Raw genomic sequence first — 17,816 nt, forward strand, 5'->3', positions numbered from 1 at the left:
CAGTCCTTCACGCCAGTTTCGTAACGCGTAGTTAGTAAAAGGATCTTGTAGAAAGTTAGACTATATTCATTCATAACAAGGGGATACAACAGATTGTTATGATTGCAGCGTGATAATTCTAACTTCGCATGCCACAAAAATACGTTCATATTAAATAAATAAAACGCCATATAGCATTTGAAGAGGATCTGTTTGGTTTTAGACAAAAAATAGGAGCCAGGAAGACATAATAGAGCTCAGACGCATGATTAGAACTAAAAGCATATGTGTATCTAAAAATTCATTTGACAATATTGGCTGGAAGAAACATTTCAAATTCTTGAAAGAAAGGCACTTCCAGCGGAAAGAGAGGAGAACAATGTTAGATATATATGTAAAGGAGGGTTTAAGGACAGATATGATTGGAGAACAACGTAAACCCAAAACCAGAGAAAGTGTAAGAATCCGATACTCATTATTCCCTTATTTACTTGTATTTAACACTTTCCTCGAAAAAGCAGTGAGGATTTTCGAAGGAAACACGTCTGGAGTTAATGTAATGAAATGGAACACCTACAGCCGTCCTTCCGATATTATTTATTATATGGCTACCAGTTTCGGTGCTTCAGTGCGCCATCTTCAGACTATAGCAGCCGCCGAGGGGGTTAACTCCAACCGTATACACAATTCACCAGTGGTCAACATCTGTGAACTGGTTTTCGGAGACTACCTGTAACAACGATGTTATGTCTCCGACCATCAACTACCGACTCACTCAAAGCTACAAACAGAGGGATGGAGACACAAAACCTGGTGCTACAGTTAATGAAATTCTAATTCACTGCATAAGATTTACAGACAACATCGTCTGATGAAAATATGGTTTCCAGTTTTCAGTATTATGAAAAAGTTGTAACTAAAATTAATACTAAAACCAATTTTATTGTAAGTTAATCAAAAATGAGAAAGGAAACCTGACACCGCAATTGAAAGCAAGAATTCTAGAAAAAGTTTCATTTTTCTTATTTGCACACCTTAACCAAAGAAGGCAACAGGGAAACCAGATAAAGAATTGCAACAGCTAAACGCGCTTTCAGTGATCGAAGACAACTGCTAGTGTGCAAGTAGTGTAGTGTAGAAAAGAAAAACAATTTATCAAGACGCTTATCTGCAGTGTACTCTTGCTTCAGTGTGAAAGCTGCGCAATATGGAAGACGGGTTTAAAGCGATTAGAAGTGATGGCAATGAGGCTTTGAAGAAGGCTGACAAGGACCTGCTGAGCAGAAATACAAACCAATGATGATAATCTAAAAGGGCTAAGTGAGCAGAGAAATGTCATAGCAACTATCCAAAAACGAAAACAGGACCTTTGCACATTTACTGAGACACAACAAGTTTCTAACAGAAGTAGTAGAAGTAAAAGTTTGTTAAAGAAAACCAAGGGGGTGTCCAAGAAAGAAAACAAATTTCGGGCTTGCAGCCGGTCGTCGTTCAATACTTCGCACGATATTTCAACTGGGCACCTGCCAGTCATCTTCAGGTGAGCCGTCGCAGACTGGCGAAAACGTACTCCGTTCCGCAATATATAGCGTACTGTAACTATTCTGCGCATTCGTCGAAAACTTGATAGTTGAACCACACTGCCCGCCGGCAGCGCCCTCGCTGGTGGAATAGCGGAACTCAATCGCCCTCTGCGTTGCTGTTTGCCACGGCCGTCGACGCACTCTGTCGTCTTCGATTTGAGCAAATCGTGGAGATGACGGGATTCCATGCACTGTCCAGCTGGTAGCCGCTGTCACGGTTTAACAGATTTTCCGCCAGTCGTATTTCTACGGATTCTTTAATAATGGAGTCCCAGAAAGACGTTGCTGTGGACAAAATCATTGTTTTCTCATACTCCATTGAATGTCCAGTAGAAATACAATGTTCAGCAATAGCGGACTTGCTTCGCTGCAAAAGGCGGGTATAACGTTGATGTTCAGTGCAGCGTTCTTTCACGGTGCGTGGGGTTTGACCTATGTAAGCCATACCACATTGGCACGGTATCTTGTAAATTCCGGCCATTCGTAGTAACATATTGTCCTTAACTGATCCCACAAGGTCCGCAGTCTTCGATGATGGGCGGAAAACCACTTTTACCTGAAATTTTCGGAGGATTCTTGCTATTTTAAACGAAGTGTTGCCAACGAAAGGAAGAAAAGCTAAAGATTGTTCCGGCACGTTCTCCTCTTTATTCACTTCCTGCTTCTTAGTTTTAACTGTTTGTGCCCTGTTAATCTGCCGGATGGAATACCCATTTCGCTGAATACTGTCTTTAGATGGGCGAGTTCTTGCAGGTACAAATCAGTATGAGTGGGTTTCCGGTAAACTGAATGCCCTAGAGAACCATCATTCTTCCTTCGAACCAGGACATCCAAGAAAGGCAAACAACCATCCTTCTCTATTTCCATGGTGAACAGGATGTTTCCATGAATGGAATCGAGTTGATGTAGAAACTCCATTAATTTATCTTCTTCATGAGGCCACACTATGAAGGTGTCAAAAAACTGTTGGCTTCAGGGCAGCTGATTCAACCTCTCTCTCTTCAAAATCCTCCATAAAAAGGGTTGGCTACCAAAGGAGACAAGGGGCTACCCATGGCGACACCGTCAGTCTGTTCAAAATATTCTTGATTAAACATAAAATAAGTTGAGGAAAGTGCGTGCCTGAACAAAGCAGTGATATCAACAGGAAACATGTTACCAATCAGTGTCAAATAATCTGCAAGAGGAACGTTTGCAAAAAGTGAGACCACATCAAAACTTACTAGAAGGTCTACACTACTAAGACGAAGAGCCCCCAGTCTATTGATAAAATCAGCTGAGTTTCGTATGTGATGTGAGCACTTGCCTACGAAAGGTCTCAGTAAGGAAGCGAGATGTTTAGCTAAATCATATGTAGGAGCTCCAATGTTGCTCACTATTGGACGCAGAGGAAGACCCTCTTTATGAATCTTAGGAAGGCCATACAGTCTTGGAGGTACACAACCATGTGGTCTTAACCTCTTGATGATTTTAAAATTCACAATAGTCGAAGAGCAGTTGTACGTTACAAAATGCCAAAATTATCAAGAAATGAAGAAAAACAGGGAAGTGAACTTGCAGCAGTAAGGCGTTGCCTTTAAAAGAAGATGATTATTATGATGATGGTGATGATGATAACGACGAATTACTAACTATACTAAAATCTCTTTCAGTATTGCGCTCATCAATTCTGTCGAGTGTACGTACTTCACATAGTCAACATCGACAATGAAAATAACTTTTTACAATTCCAGAAAATATAAAGACACTGAAAGTGCTGTTTGTATTCGTCTTATTGTAATCTGAAGAATATTCATGATTCGACGTCATTTTTAATACTTTCGTCCGGGATTTTGCTGCAGAAACCGAGTAATGTTTCTTCTTGATTTGCCGACATCTCATGAAAATAAAGAGATTTTCGTCTCTGCTTACCGCATGTATTGGAGAATCTAGTTTTACTATCCAGTGCCTTCCTTGTATTTTGTCACCATAATCAACGTTTCACCTTGTCGCTCCTGCAGTTTTGGATTTTCAGCATCAGAAACACAGAAGGTTCGCGTGGTTCAGAAAGAACATTCGGATTTGGCAAACAGTTTCACAGATGCTTTAAAGCTCTAACCAGGCAGACACCGTTCATGGCTTGAATGATGGCGCAGGATTTCCTGAGAGATACCAGTGATGACCATTGGCCCCACTGCTTTCCATGGTACGCCTGTAAACAAGACTTAGTTTTTGTGCCAGTTCAGTCTGACGAAAGATTGACACGTAGGATATACAATCACCTAGATAACTGAGGTACACGAGCGCCTCTCAGGTGTGAATAAAGCTATGCATTAATGCACACATTCGTATGAAACCGAAACGTGGAAGGATAATCGCTGGAGATCATTATGAGTCCCGCATTGTCACAATATGTTTTTTGGACTACTATGTAAGAGACGCTGCGAAGAAGTATACACTTGCGTAATCAGGTGCATTAGAAAAATCGTATAGACTTTTCTAAGTCTAATTCGAGGTAATGGCCAAGTACAGGTGTGAAGAAAACTGTCCGGAATTCGCGTGCAGAAATTTAGAAAAACCGCGGAGTACCCAAATGGGGATGGCCAAATGAAGATTTGAAAGAAAAATGTGCAGATCCAGTGCCTTAACCGCTGCGTCACCTCGCTCGATTTTCCAATGCAAGTACAGTGTCTTGACGAGCGACCAAACTAACGTGGTGCTTACTAAGAACTTGGGGTGAATTATTGAGCATCAGTGAGTAATTACTGGCTTCGTAGTGCTAGAATGTCTGGAAGGCGTAAGTTCGATCGCATGTCATTCCTTGGAAATGGCGCTCTTCGTAAATAATCCATTGAAACAGCTATTAATCTTCTTTTGAGAGCAGCATAGTTCTGATCCATATAAAATGACAGATTCAACCATTAGTCTACCCACTGTTATCGTTGTTAGAAATGTTCTTCTCCCACCAACAATAATTCACGAATCCTATTACTTTTCTGCGTTATTGGTGTTTTACTTCTGTATTACCCAATCCACTTTTATCAATGCAAGCCCCCAGATATTAAATTCCTCTCCCTGCCTCATAACTGCTAGTGTCGCTGTTCACTACCAGATGTGTGAGATTTTTAGACTTACTTGTTTGCCATATTCCCGATATAAATGTCGTATCACAAACTCAAAACCGTATTCGTCCTATGCTAGAATGGCTTGATCATCAGAAAAACTTAAGGAAAAGACCTGAACATCATTAACAAATGATATACTGCACCCTTGTCTCATCCCTTTTGTGACATTAATAAGTTCTGATAACTTCGAACCCCTGCGCGCATTTCAACAATAATCTATAAAAGATGATCATTGATATCTATATCTTTCATAGCTTCGCGCAGTTTTGTTCTAGGAACCGTGTCATAAGCTTTTGCTAAATATATGAGGGCAATGTGTAACTTCTTTCCTACTGCTACGAATTTCTCCATTAGCTGTTTTAAAATAAAGAGGTTACCTTTATAGTTGATAGATACAAATGACCAAAAGCAGTTGTTTTCTATCTAATGAGCTCTGAGCATTTACATGAAGCAAGAATTCTTATTGCACGTAGGTAATTAGAACTGCTCCGTCGTCCGGAATTTAGGGTCGCCTGTCGCGAACTGGTTCCCTGGTTGTAGCAAACGGGGCATGCCACTTCCAATTTAATAAGACTTAGGGGGTACTGCAGTGTGTAGAAAACCCTCTGATTAACGCTTTTTCTTTTTTAATGCCAGATTTTTCACCTCGTAAACGTCGTTCGTCTGTTTAGTCTTCTTTGGTGGCTCTGATGCTAATTAATCCGTCTAGGAGGTCTTCGTAATTACTGCACGAGGTTTCTCACTCGTCAACACACTGTACTTGGGAAAGCGAGTGCAGGCAGACAGTGGATCCGCACTTACAGTCACACACACTGACGCCAGACGGAAAATCCGCGTTCCGTGCTCGGTACCGCTAGAGACATTTACTTGGCGAGTAGAATGGAAGTGGCATCCGCTCAAAGTCGTCAGAACGGTTGCGCAGTTACGCGACGTTCCAATTGCGAAAGCCGTCACGGCCTGAAGACTGATGTGCTGCAGACCTCGTAATTCTCCGATAGTACCAACATTTAAGAAAAATGCACAACGAAGATTTTTTTAATATTTTTTGGCAGTCTTCTGACCTGTTTAACGTGGCTCACCACCACAATTTGCTCTCATGTGCCACTCTTTCCCTCTCTAGACATAACTTGCTTAATTATTTGTTGTGTGTATTCCAATTTCTGTCTTCCCCTACAGTAGGGTATTCGAACGATTCAACGGTTAATTATTTCGTTTTATGCTCAAACGTGGTTTTTTCCTTCATGAATTTCAGTATTTTTTTAAGAAACGGAAATGAAATTCGAATAATTCGAAAGCTCGTTAAAGCACTTCATTTCAGTCATGTGATGTGTGTGATTTCACTTGCAAACACGCTGGTTCTTCCGTCACAAGGTTCATTCACAGTAATATGTTGTTTCGGAATTTACGCTTCGGAAAATGGGTTAAAATTATGCATAGTATCACATTGTACAAATATATCTATAAAAACTCCTGGAAAACGGTTTTTGAGTATTCCAAAGAATGAGAAGATCCGTAAAATGTGGCTGCAACTTTCTCGTAGAGATGCAAATGAGACAATCGTCACCACGTGTCATTGCCGGCCGGGGTGGCCGAGCGGTTCTAGGCGCTACAGTCTGGAACCGCGCGACCGCTACGGTCGTAGGTTCGAATCCTGCCTCGGGCATGGATGTGTGTGATGTCCTTAGGTTAGTTAGGTTTAAGTAGTTCTAAGTTCTAGGGGACTGATGACCTCAGAAGTTAAGTCCCATAGTGCTCAGAGCCATTTTTTTGAACCACGTGTAATTATTTTTGTGAGGATCAGTTTGATGAAGTAAACACTACACATGAACACGTTGTCACTTGTAACGTTATAGGCAAGGCTCCTGATTTCTAATGCAATGTTTTGAAGATCGATCCTCATTCGGAGGAAGGTTTTCTTTCGCTTAATGCTACTGTCTTCTTAAGTTTACTTTATTCGTAACACAGTTATCTAAGAGCTTTAAATTCTGTATAACATTTTAATATCGAATTTCATTTATTAGCTTCATTTTACACTTCATCAATTTCAGATGAACCACAAGGACAAGGATGGTGTTAAGAAACTGTATTTCATGCCTGATGTCTTTCTTATTGTGAAGAATCTGAGGAACCAGTTAACTATTTCCGATCACATTACTCTTCCCACACAAATCGTTTAGTATTATAAGTGTACGCCTTCCCATTCCGTCCATTGGCCTTGTTATAAAGATATATGATTTTGACAAAGAGAAAAACTGAGCTCTGTTTGAAGCCTACGAGGAAATGTAACAAGCCCAGGGCATAAAGATAAAATGAAAGCTGTTCCTGTTTAAGCATTTTTAAATCAAAGTGCTTCAGCAGAAGTATGTACTAGAAGGCGTCAGCTACGTATTTTACGGACGTGATTTTCCGGTGATTTAATTTAATGATCTCGAAGAACAGAAAAACTGCGATGTGTAAGGCAAACACAATGACGCTCTGCTGTTCCCTGCGCTGTATGAAAGTTTGGAAATTGAGAAAAGAGGCACATGTAAAACAGTGGTAGTTCCGGCAACAACCACAGCAAATAAAAATCAGAATTATCTTCTGATTGAAAAAGTTACCTCTGCGTTTTATTGTGCCAGAGTTAACAAGGTGCCCTGGAAAAACTTCTCAGCATGGTCCGAGCAAACAATCCCGTTCTAGATTCCCTCAATTTTAAAACAATTCTGCGACTTATTGCTCTGTCACACTACTTCCGTCCCAGTCGACATTCACGTTTCTTATTTCCGGGACAAAGAAGAAAAAACAAGGAACGAAGAGGCCATAAACGCATCAACTTTCGGAAGGTTTCCATTATCAGCCTCCACAAGATTCCTTTCCATTGTTACTTAAAAGCCGTAAATACGTTCTCCTTCACTAAATAACTGAACTACTTGAAGAAAAAGTACGGTAAAACACTAATAACATCGGCTAACACGCCTATAACCCACGAACTTCGTCTTAGTCCTCGCCTGTGACGCCATCAGGGCTTCAGCCAGTAACAGAGCTTTCCGATCATGTGGCCAAATGTTGAAATTTAATGTTTCTTAAGCATTAATTACATAATAATAGCTAATATTTTGTGATACTGTTGACCTAAAATGCTATTTCAATGTTATAATCATCCAGATAAACAACATTCCGAACCATACTTTTAAAATAGGAAAATAGCCTAGAATAGCCCGGTACGGCTCGATTTAGTAATATGGAAGTTACGCCCGCGTGTCTCAAACTCTTTTTTTTAAGTCATCAATCTTCTGACTGGTTTGATGCGACCCGCTACGAATTCCTCTCCTGTGCAAACCTCCTCATCCCAGAATAGGACTTGCAATCCACGTCCTCAATTATTTGCTGAATGTATTCCATTCTCTGTCTTCCTCTACAGTTTTTGCCCTCTACAGCTCCCTCTAGTACCATGGAAGTCATTCCCTCATGTCTTAGCAGATGTCCTATCATCCTGTCCCTTCTCCTTATCAGTGTTTTCCACATATTCCTTTCCCTTCTCATTCGGTCTACAACCTCCGCATTCCTTACCTTATCAGCCCACCTAATTTTCACCATTCGTCTGTAGCACCACATCTCAAATGCTTCGATTCACTTCTGTTCCGGTTTTCCCACAGTCCATGTTTCACTGCCATACAATGCCGTACTCAAGACGTACATTCTCAGAAATTTATTCCTCAAATTAAGGCCGATATTTGATATTAGTGGACTTCTCTTGGCCAGGAATGCCCTTTCTGACAGTGCTAGTCTGCTTTTGATTCCCTCCTTGCTCCATCCGTCAGTGGTTATTTTGCTGCCTAGGTAGCAGAATTCTTTAACTTTATCTAATTCTTGACCATCAACCCCTCTCATTACTTTCGTCTTTCTTCGATTTACTCTCAACCTATATTCTGTAGTCATTAGAATGTTCGTCCCAATCAGCAGATCACGTAATTCTTCCTCAATTTCACTCAGGATGACAATGTCATTAGCAAACCATTGATAACCTTTCACCTTGAATTTTAATTCCACTCCTAAACCTTTCTTTTATTTCCATCCTTGGTTCTTCGATGTACAGATTGAACAGTAGGGGCGAAACTCTACATCGCTTCCTTACACCCTTTGTAATTCGAGCACTTCGTTCTTGGTCGTCCACTCTTGGCTCTTGTACACATTGTACATTGCCCGTCTCTTCCTATAGCTTATCCCTATTTTTCCCAGAATTTCGGACATCCCGCACCATTTTACGTTGTCGAACGCTTTTTTTAGGTCGAAAAATCCTATGATTTTTCTTCAGTTTTGCTTCCATTATCAACCGCAACGTGAGAATTGCCTCTCTTGTGCCTTTCCTAAAGTCAAACTGATTGTCATCCAATATATTCTTAATTTTATTTTCAGGTCTTCCGTGTATTATTCTTGTCAGCAACTTGGATGCATGAGTTGTTAAGCTGCTTGTGCGATAATTTCCGCACTTGTCAGCTCTCGCAGTCCTTGGAATTGTGCGGATGATATTTTTCCGAAAGTGAGATTGTATGTCGCCAGACTCATACATTCTACACAACAACGTGAATAGTCGTGTTGTTGCCATTTCCCCCAATGATTTTAGAAAATGTAATGTAATCTTATCCGTCCCTTCTGCCTTATTTGATCTCAAGTCTTCCAAAGCTCTCTTAAATTCTGATTCTAATAGTGAATCCTCTATGTCTTCTAGACCGATTCCTGTTTCTTCTTCTATCACATCGGACGAATCTTCCCCCTCATAGAGGTCTTCGGTGTACTCTTTCCATCTATCTGCTCTCTCCCCTGCATTTAACGGTGGAATTCCCAGTGCACCCTTAATGTTATCACCCTTGCTTTTAATTTCACCGAAGTTTGTTTTGACTTTCCTGTATACTGAGCCAGTCCTTCCGACAATCATTTCCTTTTCGATTTCTTCACTTTTTTCGTGCAACCATTTCGTCTTAGCTTCCCTGAACTTCCTGTTTATTTCATTCCTTAACGACTTGTATTTCGGTATTCGAGAATTTCCCTGCAAATTTTTGTTCGTCCTGCTTTAGTCGATCAACCGGAGTATTTCCTGTGGTACCCATGGTTTCTTCGCAGTTACCTTCTTTGTACCTATGTTTTTCTTTCCAAATTCTATGATCGCCCTTTTTAGAGATGTCCATTCTGCTTCAACTGTACTGTCTACTGAGTTATCTAATTTCGGAATCTGTGCCTGACCATGATGTAATCTAACTGAAATCTTTTTTGGAAATTTGTGGTAAGTTCTGTGGGACCAAACTGCTGAGGTCATCGGTCCCTAGGCTTATACATTACTTAATCTAACTTAAATTAACTTACGCTAAGGACAACACACACACCCATGCCCAAGGGACGACTCCAACCTCCGACGGGGGAGACGCGCGAACCGTGGCAAGGCGTCTTAAACCGCATGGCTACCCCGCGCAGCAGTAACTGAAATCTTCCCGTATCTCCCGGTCACTTCCAAGTATACTTCCTTCTATTGTGATTCCTGAACAGAGTATTCGCTACCACCAGCTGAAACTTGTTGCAGAACTCAAGTAGAGACGCTCAGTAGCTCGGTACGGGCTTTTGTTGAAGTTTCGAGAACATACCTTCACCGAGGAGTCAAGCAGTATATTGCTCCCTCCTACGTATATCTCGCGAAGAGACCATGAGGATGAAATCAGAGAAATTAGAGCCCACACAGAGGCTTACCGACAATCTTTCTATCCACGAACAATACGAGTCTGGAATAGAAGGGAGAACCGAGAGAGGTACTCAAAGTACCCTCCGCCACACACCATCAGGTGGCTTGCGGAGTATGAATGTAAATGTAAATGTAAATGTAAATGTAGTCTTTGTTCTCTCTCGTTCCTAGTACCAAGGCCGCATTCACCCGTAAACCTTTCTTCTACTCCTTCTCCTACAGCCGTATTCCAGTTCCTCGTGACTATTAGATTTTCATCTCCCTTTACGTACTGAATTACCCGTTTGGTATCCCCATATGATTTCTCTATCTCTTCATCTTCGGCATGTATACCTGAACCATCTTTGTCGTTGCTGGTATGCTGTCGACTCTGATAAGAACAACCTGAAGAACTGAACTGTTAATAACAACACACTCTCTGCCCTATTTTCCTTTTCTAAACGAATCTTACTCCCGTTATACCATTTTCTGTTGCTGATATTCTATACTCATCGGACCATAAACCCTTGTCTCCTTTCCATTTCACTTCACTGACCCCCCTACTTCATCTACAGCTTCTGACATTTCACGCCCCGACTCGTGAAACGTTATCCTTTCGTTGGTTATTCAATCTCTTGGTCATGGTCACTTCCCCCTTGGCAGTCCCCTCCAGCAGATCCGAATGGGTGACTATTTCGGAACCTTTTGCCATTGGAGATATCATAATGACAATTTTTTCAATATCAGGCCACATTTCCTGTGAATACACGTTTTGCAGTGTTTTCCATTCCCTTCTGCTGCCTCATGCCGTTGATCATTGGTAACTCTTCCGCCTTTAGGGGCAGTTTCCCACCGCAAGGACAAGAGAGTGCGTTGAACCTGTGTCTGCCTCTTCGACCTCTTTTACAAGGCCGTTGGCAGAATGAGGTTCACTTCTTATGTCGGGAGTCTTAGGCCGCCAATGCTGATTATTAATCAAAACTTATGCGATGGAAGGTTCCGAACCCAAGCCCGCGGGGGTTTTGATTACTAATCAGAGATGCTGCCCCGAGACTACGAATATAAATGTTTTCGTGTTAGTTTGCTCTCCTCATATCTTTATTATCAGTGCATTTAATTTTCAGCACCCTTCTCTGACAGATTATCTCAAACGCTCGATTTTCTCCCTGTTCGGTTTCGCTCTAGTCCATGATTCACTTCCTTATAATACTGTGCTCCAGACACAGAATTTCGGAAACTTATTTCTCAATTGAAGACCCATGTTTGGGAGACCAGCTGACTTCTTTTGCCGTTCGGTCTGCTTCTTAAATCATTCTTAATTAGTTCGTCACGCATTGTTTTGATACCAAGAAAGCTGCTACGCGACGCTCCAATTTGCTGAGAAACTTGTCACTAATCTCATTTCTGCCACTCCTCAATACTTGTGTCATTCCTTGGGTTTACTGTTAATTTATATAGTGTGCCCAGTAATCTGTTGACCGATGACCGTAGCAGTCTGGTCCCTTTAATCCCCCCCCCAGTAATCTGTTCATACCGTACAACAAATCTTTTAATTATTTCTGACATTCACGTAAGATAGCAATGGTGCCAGACATCCGTATTATTGGTGTTATTAAAAGACTGTCACTCTGAATTTTAAACCCATCTCTGAACATTTGTTTCCTCCGCTACCGAGCAAGTCTCTCTTGGTCTACATACTGTTCGCCTTTGTTTTTGTAGATTATACTCTTTCCTTATGGCGTATGCCTGTTTTTCTGAATTCTTCAAATATCTTCGAGCACTTTACAAGGGCGAATATTTTTGTGGCCTTTGAATGCTACGAAAGTGTCGCGAGTTTTCGTAGGTTTGGCTTCCATTATTAGCCGTAATGTCAGAAATGTCTGTCTGGTACCTGCAACCAACCTGATCACGATCTAACAAATCTTCACTTTCCTTTTGTATTATTGTGTATGTTATTTTGGAGCAGTAGCTTGGATTCACCCTCACCAGCCAGAAAGATTTGCGAAACTTAAAATTTTCTATATTTTTAAAAGTTTATAGTTTCAGATTTAAATGACATTATTTTTCTGCAAGACAGAAACCTATTTTATATAGTTACAAAAGTAAAACTGGCTTTCCACTGGCATTTCTCATCGTTGGTACGGGACTTTTGGACTTTGAGGGATTAAGTGTAGATGAGAAACCAGATCTGCTGATTCTGATAAGGAAGTGAGCAGCTGTGCGTTCTTGCGAGACAGTTTATTCTAATGTATTTTGTCAAAATGGTGAATGATTGGTACAACCCCGTCAGCCTACGAGGTTTTATAATCAGGGATGAAATGATTAGGTACCGGTAGTTGGGTCAGGTTCGCGGGAAGTATGGGAAACCTGGAAGTGTTCTTTGTGTTAGAGGAGAGGGAGGGGGTGTAGCGAGAAATTAATTGTCACAGCATTCGTGTGGAAGAATATGAGACAGAATGCATTCCGTCATTTCCCCTCGGTGTTCTCAGGTATTTCACAAAATTTACGCCTGTGACACACTTCATCTGTTTGTCCTCTGCAAGGGGTTTTTCACTTATGATAGTGCCGCCTTATGACTCAGTGGCTGATATCCTGGAGGTAGCAAATTTCTGTGTTTTCCAGTATGTTGTCTGTATCTTTGTCGGCTCACGGCAAGTGAAAAAAATTCACACAAATTTGAAATTACACATCTTTTGTATTATGTCATAGTATACTTGGTATCTGGTAAGATACTTCAAAATGAATTAACATTAACTTCAATAAATGTAGGGTTACTTACTGCAGCACACTGAAAAAAATATTTTTGTCTGTGTTGCAGGTAAGTGTCAAAAACTGGACAGATTCATAGGCACAAACGAACCTAAGAACATGGAGAAGAAACAACCCTGTCGGTCATCGAAAGGTAAGCGCCTTGTCAGCTGGAGTAACTCAGTATCATACCTTCGAAAATAATTCATTAGTCTAAATATATTCGAACTCAATATGTTCCGATCACAAAAAGCTTAAAGTACAGCAATTTCAGACAGTCTACGAGCTACTGTATCGGCTGTGAGGTAAGTACTACATCCAAGAACAGAATTTACAAAAACAGAAAAGTGAAACTGAGTACCTCTAAGAACATAGGAATCTCCAGAAAACTGTTGACGACTCGGAGCAACTTCTAGAGACATATAAACAGCATTAAATGTCTTCAAAGTTCAGTGCGTGGGAAACTATAAGCGCTGGGACAGCCAGTACAATGGGGCATTGCTCAATCAGTCGCAGAGAATCTCACAGGACATGCAAATTATTTATGCTACGTCTCGCAGGGTATTCCTACTGCATCTTTCATCCCACCCCAGTTAGCTATGGTTTCTGCACACAGTGAAACTAAACGACAAACTACAGTCTACGAATTTCATACGAGGTTTTTCCACATTGCGGGAGAAAGATGCCCTACTTGCCTTTTCTGTCAAGTATTGACCCATGTGAATAATAAGCGGTATGTCCACAGCTGAGACTCAACACATTCGCATGTGATAAGAGACATGGTACGTAATATCGGAAAAGCTAAAGGTGCCTCGTGATTGATATTAATATTGGACATGTGTTTCCGTTCTGTTCTTTCAGGAGACTCATTACTAGTGCAGATTACCTTGATAGGTTAGAGTTAATACAGTTAACAGGTTGTCCACCAGCTACCTTGCTCCAGCAAGACTCTACACGACTATTTTACATCTATGAAGTAGATGCGTTCTGCAAAACAACTAAATTTATTTCTCAGTGGTAGTCCAGTTTCCAGATTTCCAGATTCACTGACTTAAAACATACACTACGTTATCAAAAGTATCCGGACACCCCTAAAAACATACGTTTTTCATATTAGCTGCATTGTGCTGCCCCCTACTACCAGGTATTCCATATCAGCGACCTCAGCAGTAATTAGACATCGTGAGAGAGCAGACTGGGGCGCTCCGCAGAACTCACGAACATCGAACGTGGTCAGGTGATTGGGTGTCAGTTGTGTCATACGTCTGTACGCGAAATTTCCATACTCCTAAACAACCCTAGATCCACTGTTTCCGATGTAATAGTGAAATGGAAACATGAAGGGACACGTACAGCACAATAGCGTACAAGCCGACCTCGTCTGTTGATTGGCAGAGACAGCCAACAGTTGAAGAGGGGCGTAATGTGTAATAGGCAGACATCTATCCAGACCATCACACAGGAATTCCAAACTGCATCAGGATCCACTGCAAGTACTATGACAGTTAGGCGGGAGGTGAGAAAACTTGGATTTCATGGTCGAGAGGCTGCTCATAAGCCACACATCAAGCCGGTAAATGCCAAAAGACGCCTCGCTTGGTGTAAGGAGCGTAAACATTGGACGATTGAACAGTGGAAAAATGTTGTGTGGAATGACGAATCGCGGTACACAATGTGGCGATCCGAGGCAGGGTGTGGGTATGGCGAACGCCCGGAGAACATCATCTGCCAGCGTGTGTAGTGGCAACAGTAAAATTCGGAGGTGGTGGTGTTATGATGTGGTCGTGTTATTCATGGGCTTGCACTCTTTGTTGTTTTGCTTGGCACTATCACAGCACAGATCTACATCGACGTTTTAAGCACTTTCTTGGTTCCCACTGTTGAAGAGCAATTCGGGAATGGCGACTGCATCTTTCAACACGATTGTGCACCTGTTCATAGTGCACGGCCTGTGGCGGAGTGGTTACACGACAATAACATCCCTGTAATGGACTGGCCTGCATAGAGTGCTGACCTAAATCCTATAGAACACCTTTGGGACATTTTGGAACGCAGATTTCGTGCCAGGCCTCATCGACTGACATGGATACCTCCCCTCAGTGCAGCACTCCGTGAAGAATGGGCTACCATTCCCTAAGAAACCTTCCAGCACCTGATTGAACGTATGCCTGCGAGAGTGGAAGCTGTCATCAAGACTAAGGGTGGGCCAACACCGTATTGAATTCCGGACGGCGCCACGAACTTTTAAGTCATTTTCAGCCAGGTGCCCGGATACTTTTGATCACATTGTGTAGAATCTTTAACTTTCGGATTATATACAGCCTTTACTACTGAATGTCGGGCAAAGACCGCGATGACCTGAAGGACGTCGTCAACATCTTAGATGATGAAGCGCTGAGACAAATGCAGACGGAGTTAAAATATAGATTAGATGTTGCGCACCATGGAGGCGATATTCCTAAAGTTATCAACAATAAACATTCGATTTTAATCAAACAAAGGAATCAACTGTGTAGCTACTGTGTTCTACAAAAATGTACAAACAGCACTTGAGGTAAAAGGTACTTATTCAGGTTTTGTTGGCAAGATAAAGAACTAACATGGCGTTTAAAAAAAGGATACCGTGCCTTTAAAGGAGGAAATACTAATTGAAACTAGACAAAATGGCAGATAAACGTACGTCCGGAAATATACTTTAAATGTGAGCTACAACCTACAGTTCTATAAATGTACAGGGTGGTCCATTGATTTTGACCGGGCCAAATATCTCACGAAATAAGCGTCAAACGAAAAAACTACAAAGCACGAAACTTGTCTAGCTTGAAGGAAGAAACAAGATGGTGCTACGTTTGGCCCGCTAGATGGCGCTGCCGTAGGTCAAACGGATATCAGCTGCGTTTTTTTAAAAACAGGAACCCCTATTTTTATTACATATTCGTGTAGTACGTAAGGAAATATGAATGTTTTAGTTGGACCACATTTTTCGCTTTGTGATAGATGGCACTGTAAAAGTCACAAACATATGGCTCACAATTTTATACGAACAGTTGGTAACAGGTAGGTTTCTTAAATTAAAACACAGAACGTAGTTACGTTTGAACATTTTATTTCGGTTCCAATGTGATACATGTACCTTTGTGAACTTGTCATTTCTGAGAACGCATGCTGTTACAGCGTGATTACATGTCAATACAACATTAATGCCATAAATGCCCAAAATGATGTCCGTCAACCTCAATGCATTTGGCAATACGTGTAACGACATTCCTTTCAACAGCGAGTAGTTCGCCTTCCGTAATGTTCGCACATGCATTGACAATGCGCTGACGCATGTTGTCAGGCATTGTCGGTGGATCACAATAGCAGATATCCTTCAACTTTCCCTACAGAAAGAAATCCGGAGACGTCAGGTCCGGTGAACGAGCGGGCCATGGTATGGTGCTTCGACGACCAATCCATGTGTCATGAAATATGCTATTCAATACCGCTTCAACCGCACGCGAGCTATGTGCCGGACATCCATCATGTTGGAAGTACATCGCTATTCTGTCATTCAGTGAAACATCTTATAGTAACATCGGTAGAACATTACGTAGGAAATCAGCATACGTTGCACCATTTAGACTGCCATCGATAAAATGGGGGTCAATTATCCTTCCTCCCATAATGCCGCACCATACATTAACCCGCCAAGGTCGCTGATGTTCCACTTGTCGCAACCATCGTGAATTTTCCGTTGCCAAATAGTGAATATTATGCCGGTTTACGTTACCACTGTTGGCGATTGACGCTTCGTCGCTAAATAGAACGCGTGTAAAAAATCTCTCATCGTCCCGTAATTTCTCTTGTGCCCAGTGGCAGAACTGTACACGACGTACAATGCAATTCCTGGTGCATAGAAATATGGTACGGGTGCAATCGATGTTGATGTAGGATTCTCAACACCGACGTATTTGAGATTCCCGATTCTCGCGCAATTTGTCTGCTACTGATGTGCGGATTAGCGGCGACAGCAGCTAAAACACCTATTAAGGCATCATCATTTGTTGCAGTTCGTGGTTGACGTTCCATATGTGGCTTCCACATATGGCTGAACACTTCCTGTTTGCTTAAATAACGTAACTATCCGGCGAACGTTCCGAAAACTTGGATGATGTCGTCCAGGATACCGAGCAGATAATTAGCACACGCTCTTTGGGCATTTTGATCACAATAGTCATACATCAACCCGATATCGACCTTTTCCGCGATTGGTGAACGGTCCATTTTAACACGGGTAATGTATCACGAAGCAAATACCGTCCGCACTGGCGGAATGTTACGTGATACCACGTACTTATACTTTTGTGACTATTAGAGCGCCATCTATCACAAAGCGAAAAAAGTGGTCCAACTAAAACATTCATATTTCCTTACGTACTACACGAATATGTAATAAAAATAGGGTTCCTGTTTTTAAAAACAGCAGTTGATATGCGTTTGACCTATGGCAGCGCCATCTAGAGGGCCAACCATAGCGCCATCTGACTTCCCCCTTCAAGCTAGACGAGTTTCGTTTTTTGTATTTTTCCTTTTGGTGCTTATTTCGTGTTATATTTGGCCCGGTCACTATCAGAGTATATATATATATATATATATATATATATATATATATATATATATATATATATATATATGTGTGTGTGTGTGTAGCAAAACTTAGCCAATCGC

This window comes from Schistocerca piceifrons, chromosome 3, assembly GCF_021461385.2.
Source record: "Schistocerca piceifrons isolate TAMUIC-IGC-003096 chromosome 3, iqSchPice1.1, whole genome shotgun sequence".
NCBI classification, from domain to species: Eukaryota; Metazoa; Arthropoda; class Insecta; order Orthoptera; family Acrididae; genus Schistocerca; species Schistocerca piceifrons.